Here is a 12,908-nt window from a genome sequence, read left to right as displayed (position 1 = left end):
ATTTTGGGTTTATTGTTTAACTTATGTTTAAGTCATTCTTATCTCCCGGCGGAAATGATGAAGACTATAGTCACGCCCATTCCTAAGAACAAAACAGGTGATATGTCAAACATCAATAACTACAGGCCGATTTCTTTGGCCACAATTGCAGTTAAAATGTTGGATAGCTTACTAAATAGTTGCCTAAATAAACAAGTGCATCTTAATGATAGGCAGTTTGGTTTTAGGAATTGGTTATCGACTGATACTGCGATTATGACACTTAAGAGTACTGTGCAGTATTATACTGGGAGGAAGACACCTGTGTACGCATGTTTCCTGGATCTGTCCAGGGCTTTTGATCTTGTTCGATATGATTTACTATGGAATAAGTTAGCTAGGGAAGTAAAGCTGCCGCCTGAATTAATTAAAAATTTTCAGTATTGGTATGGCAATTAAAATAATAGTGTGAGATGGGCCAGTGCGCACTCTGATGCGTACTGTTTAGAATGTGGTGTGAGGCAGGGGGGTCTAACCTCACCTTTGCTATTTAGCATATATATGAATAAGCTCATCGATGAGCTCACTAGTGCGGGTGTCGGCTGCATGATTGATGGAGTTTCTTTTAACAATATTAGTTATGCAGACGATATGGTATTGCTGAGCCCATCTATGAGTGCATCAGGAAACTTTTAAAAATTTGTGAGAACTATGCTGAGTCCCACGGGCTGAGGTACAATGCCAAGAAGAGTGAACTGTTAGTGTTTAAAGCGCAGAACAAAACTTACGAGAACGTACCTCCAATCTGGCTAGCGGGCGCAACGCTTACACAAGTCAAGCGCTTCAAGTACCTCGGTCACTGGGTAACAGAGGATGGTACGGATGATTGTGATATAGGTAGGGGGCGTAGGGCGTTGATAGTAAGATGCAATATGCTGGCCCGCAGATTTACTGGTTGCGATAGCTATGTCAAACTTACAATTTTTAAAGCTTATTGCCAGAATTTTTACGCCAGTAGTCTGTGGACCACATACACGCGGAGAGCTTACAATGCCCTACGTGTTCAATATAATAATGCGTTTAGGATGATGTTGTCACTGCCGCGCTTTTGTAGTGCATCCACAATGTTTGCGACATCTCACACCGATGACTTCTTTGCAATAATGCAGAAGAGAAGTGCATCGTTATTGCGTCGAGTTCGTTACAGTGGCAACAGTTTTTTGAGTATCATATCGAGCAAGATCGAGGGACTGCTGATCAATAGCCTTAGCAGTAAGCACTTGGAAGGAGAAAAAAAAAAGTAATGGTATAAAATGTATATAATGATAGTTATGTGTTAGATTTTTTAAGTTACTAACATAGATTATAAGTAATTACTACTAACAAAATGTTATGGTTTAAAAAAAAAAACTGAAATAAAGTATTAATAATAATAATAATAAACCATGGAAACCGTCTACAACAACAGACGTGTCAAAAATTGCAAAATTCAAATTTATTTAATTTTACCTAAATTTTTACAAATATTTATAGAAAAAATACAAATAATTAAATTTAAAAAATGATAAAAACAAAAAGAGAAAGTGTAAAGTTGGATGCAAAAACGAAAATAAAGAATTTAAAGAAAACTGCAATGTGACACGTTCATGTCGACGACAACTGCATTAAGGAAAAATCCAAGTCGACAGTGTAGACAGGTGACCTGTGGCGCACGAAGAACATCACCATGTATTCCGTCGTGTTCGTCGGATGGCTCTCCAAGTCCGACGAGAATTGAAAATTTATCCAGCGACGAAACACAGCCGTCCCCTGCGCCGCCAAGACCTGTGCGCCGGGGCCGCCCACCATTGGCACGCTTGGGATCAACGAGGCGAAATGCCCCGTCTACGGTCCCCGCTACCAGTGGTGTAGTGCGCTCTCGCATGCGTTGGAACGAAAATATAAATATGAATGTCATGCGAGCGTACTATGAGGCTACGGAGGGAGAAACCAACCTTTCTGCGTATCGCTCAAAAATGTTCTCTGTGTTTCAGACATTGTGCCCGACCGTGAATGTTTCGACACAACGACTGTCAGATCAGGTGAGGGCTATTCAGCGGCTTAGGCTGTTGGACCAGTCTCTTCTTGATCGACTACGCTACGAAGCGCTACCTGTTCCCATCGAACCACAAGAAAACCAAGTGGTAACTGACACCGTCGCCCCAATAATACAACACGATGAGGAAATTCAAGAACAGGTTTGTGCAAGTAACCAGGACTATGAGCGTTTGAGTAGTGCTTTGGAGGATTCTATTCAAGAATATAGGTTAGTTTCCTCCTGCTCTAGACCACGATTACCACGTTTGCCTATGCATAGACGTAATGTTTCGCTTGTAGGGGCCCTGGACTCTATTCTAAAACCCTATTTAGAATCAAGTACGGATCTAATTGATACGCACTCACTTCTGTACTGCGGTGCGGTAGCGGTTTGTCGTGTAGCGGAGGTTAAGTCTCCAAATTTAACTCAGACAGCCTATCGACCCCCTACTAAACCACAATGGCAGTGCAGAATTGAGAAGCGAATTGATAGGGCCAGGATTCTTATAGCAAAGCTTATGTGCTTCCAGAAAGGAAATACTCATCCACGGGTTATGTGTTTCGTCGATCAGGCTTTTGCCGGAACTGGATTAAGCTCAAACGAATACATGACCTGTATTATTGAGCGCATAGACTTCTGGAAGCAAAAAGTTTATGCTTGGGCAAGCCGTATTCGTCGGTATCGTCTAAGATCTGAGCGATACCATTTGAATAGAGTTTTCCAAAGAGATCAAAGAAGTGTATACAGAAACTGGGAGTCGTCTCAATCCCAAGTGACCAATGAGCCATACAATGTCAATGAAGAGGACATGTCAACATTTTGGAAAAATATTTGGTCGATACCCATTGGTCACTCTGAAGGGGAATGGATACAAACTGTCAGGCGGGAATGTGAATCGTATAAAGAGATGGATCCAATAAAAATATCCGCCATTGATGTTTCTCGTGCAGTACGTTCGATGCCAAATTGGAAAAGTCCGGGACCGGACGGACTGCACAGTTACTGGATCAAGTGGATCCGAAGTTCACATGAACGCCTGGCAGCTCTATTCCAACAGGCCCTTGAGATGGGATCACTCCCAGATTTCATGACATCTGGTATCACTTATTTGATTTATAAATCTGGCAATACCTCGGATCCCAAGAATTACAGACCAATTACATGCTTACCTACCATCTATAAGCTACTTACATCCATTTTGAGAATCAAAATTCAAAACCACATTTTTAATAATAACATTTTATCACCTAATCAGAATGGATGTAAGGCTGGGTCTCGAGGTACAAAAGATTTGCTACTCATTGACATGACCATTACTCAACAAGTTCGGCGGGGTAAGAGGAACGTTCATATGGCTTGGATTGATTATAAGAAAGCGTATGACTCTGTGCCTCATACATGGCTAATGAGAGTTTTAGAGCTATATAAAATAAATCCCATACTATGCTCCTTTCTTAGCTCATGCATGGGTCAATGGTCTACGTTTCTTAGTCAACCAGGTCAGATGACTTCTTCTGCTGCCCCGAATTTAATAAGGATTAAGCGGGGTATCTTTCAGGGCGACAGTCTGAGTCCTTTGTGGTTTTGTTTGGCGCTTAATCCTTTAAGTACATTACTTAAAGATTCAACGCTAGGCTACCGACTTCGCAGAGGAGCTGAGGCTATATCACATCTCTTGTTCATGGATGATCTCAAATTATTTGCTTCCAAAAAACCAGACTTAATGAGTTTACTAAAAATAACCGACAGTTTTAGTAAAGCCATTGGGATGGAATTTGGTGTTGATAAATGTGCGTTCATAGATGTACAGAGAGGTAAAGTTGTAAGCTCAGATTGCTTACTACTTAACCATAGTGTGGTCCTCAAGTCTCTTTGTGAATCGGAAACTTACAAGTACCTTGGTATGTTTGAAGTGCTGAATATTGTTGACGCAGATATGAAACAATCGTTTCGAGATCGGTTTTTTGGTCGTCTTATAAAGGTCTTAAAAAGCCATTTATCAGGCGGAAACAAAATCCGAGCGTTTAATGGTTGGGTCATGCCTATGTTAACATATTCCTTTGGCATACTAAGGTGGACGCAATCAGAGCTGGACGTACTGGACAGAAAAGTCAGGCGATTGTTAACGGCATACAGAATGCATCATCCACGTTCGTCTGTAATGAGGTTGTATATTCCTCGGAAATGTGGGGGTCGTGGTATTTTGAATGCCAAGGATCTACATAACCGAGAGATATACAACCTTAGGGAATATTTCCTTAAGATGAACGTGAATATGTATCGGGATGTCGTTGCAGTCGATAAGGGGCTAACTCCGCTATCCTTAGCTAACGGGAATTGGAAGAGGCTGAAGGTAGAGGGTATTTCAGATCGCATAACCGTATGGAGGAGCAAGGAGTTACACGGTAGGTTCTACCGGGCTCTCACAGGGCCTGATGTAGACCAATTAGCTTCCGTGGCCTGGTTACGATTCAGTAACCTCTTTGGGGAAACTGAAGGTTTTATCTTTGCAATTATGGACGAAGTTATCATGACGAACAACTACCGGAAATATATACTAAAGGATGGGACGGTCGACATTTGTCGGGCATGCCACCGTCCGGGAGAGTCTATTAGACATATTGTTTCTGGCTGTTCTCGGTTTGCTAACGGCGAGTACTTGCATAGACATAACCAAGTGGCTAGGATTATCCATCAACAACTTGCTCTGAAATATGGTTTTCTTGATTCTGCTGTACCTTATTACCAATACCAACCTCAACCAGTTCTTGATAATGGTCATGTTACGCTCTACTGGGACCGATCTATTATCACGGATAGGTATATTGTAGCCAATAAACCTGATATTGTGATAATAGATCGATCTGCACGTCGAGCAGTGTTGGTTGATGTCACCATTCCTCATGACGAGAACCTCGTGAAGGCAGAAAAGGACAAATTAATAAAATATTTAGACCTGGCCCACGAGACTACCGCCATGTGGCATGTTGATTCAACCATCATTGTTCCAATAGTTGTGTCGGTACACGGCTTGATGGCGAAAAGTTTCGATCAACATCTTAAGAAACTTTCGTTATCCAGCTGGGTTAAGGGCCTAATACAGAAAGCAGTTATCCTTGATACTGCACGCATTGTGAGGAGGTTTCTCACTCTGGAGTCCTAACCACTGGTGGCTTGTGTCGTAGACACCGCCATCAGCGGCAATCTATTTTTATATAGTGTTTTTTAAAAATTGTATTTTTAATAAATTTTTTAAAAAATATTATGTAATTAATAAGATTTTAAATAAATATAAATAAATAATAATAATAATTACTGCTTCACGACAGAAACGGGGGGGTGGTGGTACCTAACCTTACGGACTCACAGAGGTCCATGGTCCAGAGGTATTCAAGGTAACATGAAACTTAGTATAATAGCAGTTATGTGTTAAGTTTTTAAGTTACTAACGTAGATTACAAGTAACACTTACTAACAAAATGTATGGTTTATTTGCTGAAATCTATCTATATATACCTATATATATAAAAATGAATTGCTGTTCGTTAGTCTCGCTAAAACTCGAGAACGGCTGGACCGATTTGGTTAATTTTGGTCTTGAATTATTTGTGAAAGTCCAGAGAAGGTTTAAAAGGTAGATAAATATGAAAATGCTCGGAATTAAATAAAAGTAACAATTTTGTTTTCCCTTTGGTGTTTCCCCCGTTGCAGCGTTGGTCGGATTCCTTTTGTTTGTTTTAAGTTTATTTTATGAGTTTATTTTATTTTATTTGATGTGTTTTAAGTTTGTGTTATATTATGAGTATATACATATTCTAAATAGATTATTATTATGAAGAAAAATTAGTTTGTTTACGCTAATGACCAGCTAGTCTAACTTTTAGTAGTTTCGTAATTCTTTAAATCTAAACCTATCTGTGTGCTTAGTGCGAGTTAATTTTAACTTCGCGATCGCGTAAAAGTTAACTCAAATTTGTATGGAGTTGGAACAGCGCCCCTAGCGGCGAACGTAGGTGCACAGGCAAACGAGAAGTTAAAAAAACGCCCACTAAGCACACCGACCAGAACGTATAGTTTCGTAGCATAAATAATAAATAAAATAATAATTATTATTACTAGCTGTTACTAGCTAGCTAATACTAGCTGTACCCGTCCGCTTCGCTGGGCACTTAACATTAACATTATAATTTCTCACCCCCACAAAGATCATCATTAACGCCCCCGCAACTGATGTAGGGAGTCCAATACTCATATAAATATTAGCCTATCCATTAAGTACGTGTATTTTCTACATGGATACCAAGTTTCAAGTCAATCGGATGCATGGTTCAGTAGTTATAACGGAACATCCGTAAAAACTACTGTACATATATACATAGGTATATTAGTATAGATAACACGGCGGCGTACGTAATGAGACTTCGAACTCATGCGTCAAAGTGGGTTGCGTGATTCACGTTGTGTCACCTATGGACTGTAGTAGCTGGTTAGCACTAGACGTGTTAGCTGATCTTTTTTTTATTGCCCTTATAAGCAGACGGGTATATCGCCTACCTAATGATGAGGTGGTTACCGTCATCCATGGACGTCAGCAATACCAGGGACAAAGCCAAGCCGCAGTGTACTGTTGAGCCAAGTATGCCACCCTACCTACTTCTGCCGTGAAGCAGTAATGAGTTTCGGTTTGAAGGGTGGGGCAGCCGTTGTAACTATACTGAGACCTTAGAACTCGTGTCTCCAGGTGGGTGACGGCATTTACGTTGCAGATGTCTATGGGCTCCGGTAACCACTTAACACCAGGTGGGCTGTGAGCTCGTCCACCCATATATGCAATAAAAAAAGCTTCCCAAGTGTACCAATAAAAAAGACCGACAATGTTAATTTGAATGAAGTCAATTGATCGTGAATAATGAGGATTTCCTCACATATGGATAAAAAAAATGTCGATCCAAGTCACCTGTCGGAAGGTGAGCGTTCGGAAACGGAAGTGTCCGGTGTCGGTCGTAACCGGATACTGGGGATGAGCCTTCGGCCAACTGAAACAGAGGGCTACGTCGGTTTGTAATTACAAAATAAAGATTTAATTTATATAGCGACCCGACCTCGCTTCGCTTCGGAAACATTAAATTTTATTATTGAAAGCTGAGTCCAGCGATGTACCTAACCCGCGGTCATTATTGTACCGCGGGCGACGCCGCGAGGCAAAGCTAGTCTAAAAAAATTGGCCTAAGTTACTCTTTATATCATCAGCTACCTATCAGTGAAAGTCCCGTCAAAATCCGTCCAGTCGTTCCAGAGATTAGCCGCAACAAACAGACAGACAGACAAAAATTGTAAAAAAATGTTATTTTGATGTATGTACCGTATATATATTCATATGTATGTAGTAAAAAGCAGTTATTTCAATATTACAAACTAATTTTATTTATAAGTATATTTTATGTTTTTTTTAGGAGGGACGAATTACTGATGGCCCGGAAGCCTTTCAAGTTTTACCAGAGAGAGCACGGGCTCTGCCAAGAATGTTGGAATTTGTTGACAGCATGCCCGACCGTCTTCGCAGGAGTCCTAACAGCCCAAGGACAGCTGCTTCGCGAATGAATCTACTACGAGATCGGAATCGCGACTCGCAGAGAAGATTCGGTGAGAAACTCAACGAGCTAATGTTTGAGGCAGGTTTTAGGAGTCCAGTTACTAGCGTCCCTTTTTTTCCCACCTAAGCTCAGAGCCTTGAGAGGCTATATCAGCGTAACCTTAACTAGTAGGTGAGCTCACGGGGCTCAAACTTGACGACGTTGCTAACACGGACCCTAGCAAGAGCCGTGCATCGCAGAATCTACCATCGGATCGGAAACGCGACCCAATTAGAAGATCCGGCGAGAAACTCAGTGGGCTGTGTCTGAGGGTTAGTTTACTCGTCGAGCCCTTCGTCGCAAGCGACGGGTTATGTCAGACGTCTAATATTTGAGATGGTGGATCGGGCAGATCCGTATTCTAGTATTAAAGCCTTAGACCTGTACTTATTGCCTATTTTCTGTGGTTGAATATCAACCGGTTCAATATTAACCAAAGTTGACTCAGCTCATCCGCTATCAGCCCTGATCTTCAGGAGCGATGGTGATCACTGAATTCATTTTTTTATATACGCAGACGTACATCAGTTAATAGACATTTAGTGCCACACCAGGTAGATTTTTATTATTATTTAGATTTATTGCTTAGATGGTTGGACGAACTCACAGCCCACCTGGTGTTAAGTGGTTACTGGAGCCCACAGACATTAGACATCTACGACTTAAGCACGCCACCCACCTTGAGATAAGTTCTAAGGTCTCAGTATAGTTACAACGGCTGCCTCGCCCTTCAAGCCGAAACGCATTACTGCTTCACGGCATAAATAGGCGGGGTGGTGATACCTACCAGGGCGGACTCACAAGAGGTCCTACCACCAGTAAGCAAGAGGTCCTACCACCAGTAGTAGTAAACACCGTCTGTAAAATTGAAGACTGCATTGCTTTGAAGTCCTTTCATTTCTTTCTTCAAACGGAAATGCTTTTTTTTGCTCTAGTTGAGTTACCAAGTCTACTTCTTCGATTTTAAATGGTTCCTAGAGTTCATAGGCATCACGACTCGAATGCTACCAACCGCTCTGATTGCTCCTCGACGTGTGAGGCGGACCACACATCACGACACTGTTCACTGGTCCGAGTGGTTTCGGAGCGTGCAACCTGTCTTTAAGTTCGCACGGTGTCCGAAGTCGAGACAAAAACGAAGGAAAGTCGCACGAAATTTTTCGCATGTTTTTATGACCCCATCCGTTTATAGTAGGCTTCCTATCGACGGAATGTTTTAGGGACGGAGCGATGACGTCATTGATTCTGCACTGCGAGCTCTTTAATATAATCCGATGCTATGATTACGTTAGGGGTTAAGGAATATAGACATTGCAATGTTTTTTTTGTTGCTTAGATGGGTGGACGAGCTTACAGCCCACCTGGTATTAAGAGGTTACTGGAGCCCATAGACATCTACGACGCAAATGCGCCACTCACCTTGAGATATCAGATCTAAGGTCTCAGTATAGTCACAACGGCTGCCCCGCCCTTCAAAAAACGCATTACTGCTTCACGGCAGAAATAGGCAGGGTGGTGGTACCTACCCGCGGGGACTCACGAGAGGTCCTACCACCAGTAATTACGCAAATTATAATTTTGCGCGTTGATTCCTACTACACGATGTTATTCCTTTACCGTGGAAGTCAATCGTGAACATTTGTTGAGTACGTATTTCATTAGAAAAATATGTACCCGCCTGAGTTTCGAATACCATTGCATCGCTCAACACGAATGCACCGGACGTCTTATCGTTTAGGCCATGACGACTACAAATGTGGGTTCCATCATCGGTCTTGTGATTGTAGTTCCATCTCTCAATTCTATTGTTCTTCTTGTGGTCGTGATCGTCATGTAGTGTTGGTCTGATGCGTCTCACGATGTCCTGCCATCTCTCCCTGCTCGAGGCCATTCTATTGCACTCATTTAGGGGACCTTCCACTGCAGTTTTCACTCTATTGTATACCAGTTCAATCTTCAAACGAGAGAGCGTATTGTTTCGCGACAGGAACTGGCCTGATAGTGATATGTACACGTATGGGATTGCAGTACCACCAGTAATTACACAACTGTAAAACTAATGCGAGCTTATTAAGCGTAAGCGATTTTAAATATTTGAGAGGTGAAAGGTTATTTGGTTTAAGTGTCATTTTTGCAACATTACATGAGAGCCATTTAAAGTGTGAGAGCCTTAAACGACCAAAGGAAAGTATCTTCATATCTTCCACCGAGCGCGTGATATCGCTCAGTAGACCGACGGTCCGAATGTTGTTGTTCGGAGCTTGTGTATATGCAAGCTTATCTTATTATTATTTTATTATACCTTTAAACGAGCAATTCTTGTATATATATAATCTGAATCTCGTAAACGGCTCCAACGATTTTCATAAAATTTAGTATACAGGGGATTTCGGGGGCGATAAATCGATCTAGCTACGATTTATTTTCAGAAAATGTTGTTTTATTCGTGTTTTCAATTGGCGAATAATAATAGGTACTATTTTTCTTAATTGAGGGCAACTAGCCGCTTTAAAGACACAACAAAATGACGTTATAAAAAAAAAATTGAGCGAAGCTCGGTCATCATCTAGTCTTAATAATGTCGTAAGTGAGATTCAGGCGTCTGTCAAATATCTTGCGTTGTTTTTTTTTTTTTTTTTTTTTTTTTTTTATGATTGAAGGATTACTGGTGGCCCGGAGGCCTTTCCAGCTTCACCAGGACAGGTGGGCGAGCAAATGCTCAGCCAGGAGGGGTGGGATTTGCTAACAACTGCCCGAGCGCCTCCGAAGGAGACCTAACAACTCAAGAGCAGTTGCTTCGCAGAATCTACCACCGGATCGGAAACGCGACCCACTGAGAAGATCCGGCGAGAAGCTCAATGGGCTATGTCTATGGGTTAATTTACTCGTCGAGCCCTTCGTCGCTAGCGACGGGTTCGGCGAGGACGGCGACCGGTGCTTGTGGTACCTAAAAGCACTGTTAATGGATCGGGAGGATCCGTAATGACGTGTTTAGGGGACGTCGACTGTTTACCATTCGGTTCACAGGATGGGCTATGATTTGTTTACCGACAAATCGGTTACGGTTTTGGAATAAACAAACGCAATCTCCTTCATGCCAACCGAAGCTTGAAAACAGAACAACTTGGCTTGGCTCTTACTCGTAAGTAAAATAAAACAAATTATAAATATTGTATGATAAAATTTTAAGACAAACATTTTTGCTTTTCGTGCACCATACCCGTATTATGGCTTAGTCGTTGCACACTGATTTTCTCAGTTGAATGCGCGCTACCTGGGTGGCCCGTTTCCCACGTCAGAATCAATTCAAATTCTCCATCCAGTAAACAAGCGCTGGTGGAAGTTTTAGAGGGGCTATAGTGATTTGTATTTGTTTTTCGGTTTACAATTTGCTTAAATGTGACACAAGTTTCATTAAACGCCTCTCTCGTCTGTCTACCTATCTTAAGAAGTCCTTACGATCTGGTGATTATAGGATGTTGATAAATGTTCGTTCATCAGTTCCGTATTCATAGTGATTTACCAAATATTGCGTGGAAATAAAACACAATAAAGACAAACTTAATTCTGCTTTCAGATATCTACAACATCGATAAAAACAAACTCCCTAGCTTGAGCACTTCGTAGATGATAGCTGCAAAATGGTGACGACATAGTCCAAAACATATTTAAAAAAAATTAAATTTAAGACTGGAAATGCTTAATAAATAAATAAGTTAGAGAAAGTATCTATGTGAAATTAAAATATAATAATTTAATTCAACAGATACCGTTTTATACGTAAAAATGATATTATATTGTATTCATAGCAATAAAGCTTTAGTGGCGGATGTGTTGGAAGTTTTTTTAAGGCAAATATGTAGGTAGTAAAGGTAATATTAAACTATATTCGGCTATGTGCTAATTATCAGTGAGCAACTACTAAAAAACCTACATGTAATCAAGCTCATGATTATTAAGATAAGTAATAATTTAAAAGAGCGCTGAAATTGTAACAGATTATCTAGCACACTCAAACGCCATTTTGAAAGCGTAACGGTCACTCATAATTAATATTAAGACCTCATTGAAATCTTATGTTAAAGTTGAAATTAAAAGTACAAATTAATTAAAAGTTAGAATTATCTCAATTAGTTATCTAAACAGCTTCACACCGCATAAGTGTTTCTCACCGCAAGCGATAGCTTCCGCGCGCCATGTTAACCAGATACGCGGCGACAGGTTTTCCCGCCAACAATATGTCATGTTTTTTTTACAGGCCGAGGGGTTGGATACAAACAGCCAATTACACGGGGGCGGGTTGTGCATACAAGATAGCCATTTAGTCACCATCGATAACGCGTTAAGTGATCATCTTGTCCGCTATTACTATTCGAAAATTAATTAGATATTTTCGTGGGTAACGATAAAATGTCTATCGGTTTTTTTTAATTAATTTGAATGTTTTTTTAATTTTCGATTAATACTGAAGTTCGGTAAATAATAGTGTTTTCTTTAATTTTTTTATTTCTCAGCGTGACAATGGCGCATGCTTCGTTCGGGACGTTTAATTTAATTAGCGAACGGCGTTATGTGTAAAAGTGAATTGTTGTACTCGTTAAAATAATTTATAATAATTTATTGTTTTGTTTGTGTGAATTTATCTGGATATTTTCGTTTTGGATCACCATTATCCAAAGGTCAGTATAAATTAAAGAAAAATAAACCCACCAGTAATAGCAATATGGATATTAGCCGTATAACTTCTCTATTAAACGACAATTTAGACCTACTAAGTTTTTTTATCAGATTTTCTTTATACTTGTAACAGGATCTTGGCATAGAACGACGTTAAGAATCAATGAATGATGAGTAATCTTGTGTTGAATAAACTACCAACTTGCATGAATTCAGAGCCTCTTTTTTATCTTCTTCGTCGCTAGGCTCTCAGTAGACTGGTAGGGTCCATCGTGTGTTTAGTCACTAGTTACTATCTGTCGTCAATCCGTCACGCTGTAGCCTTGACTTCGTCAGGTCATGTCACTGGAGACCTACCGTGCGGTCTGTGACATGCACAGCCCCACTTTGAGACGGCGGCACGACATGAGAACCCTCTTGTCTGGCCACTGGAAATTACATACCCGATCCTGTGGACAGAATGATAAATAGTCGACGTCGCCCAAAATACGTCCACTCCCGATCCATTAACGGTGCTTTTAGGTACTGCAAGCACCAGTCAC

The 12,908-nt window shown here is 40.8% G+C and overlaps 1 long non-coding RNA gene across 1 annotated transcript; it reads left to right on the top strand.

Annotated features, from left to right (window-relative positions):
- The first annotated feature begins 5,477 nt into the window (after positions 1-5,477).
- On the top strand, positions 5,478-11,519 carry LOC110385318 (uncharacterized). The gene is made up of 3 exons (XR_009976826.1): positions 5,478-7,699; positions 10,493-10,831; positions 11,267-11,519. It is a non-coding gene; the product is annotated as an uncharacterized LOC110385318 (long non-coding RNA).
- The last annotated feature ends 1,389 nt before the right edge of the window (positions 11,520-12,908 follow it).

This window comes from Bombyx mori, chromosome 26 (genome assembly GCF_030269925.1).
Source record: "Bombyx mori chromosome 26, ASM3026992v2".
Taxonomy (NCBI): domain Eukaryota; kingdom Metazoa; phylum Arthropoda; class Insecta; order Lepidoptera; family Bombycidae; genus Bombyx; species Bombyx mori.
This window is presented reverse-complemented; position numbering and strand designations above follow the sequence as displayed.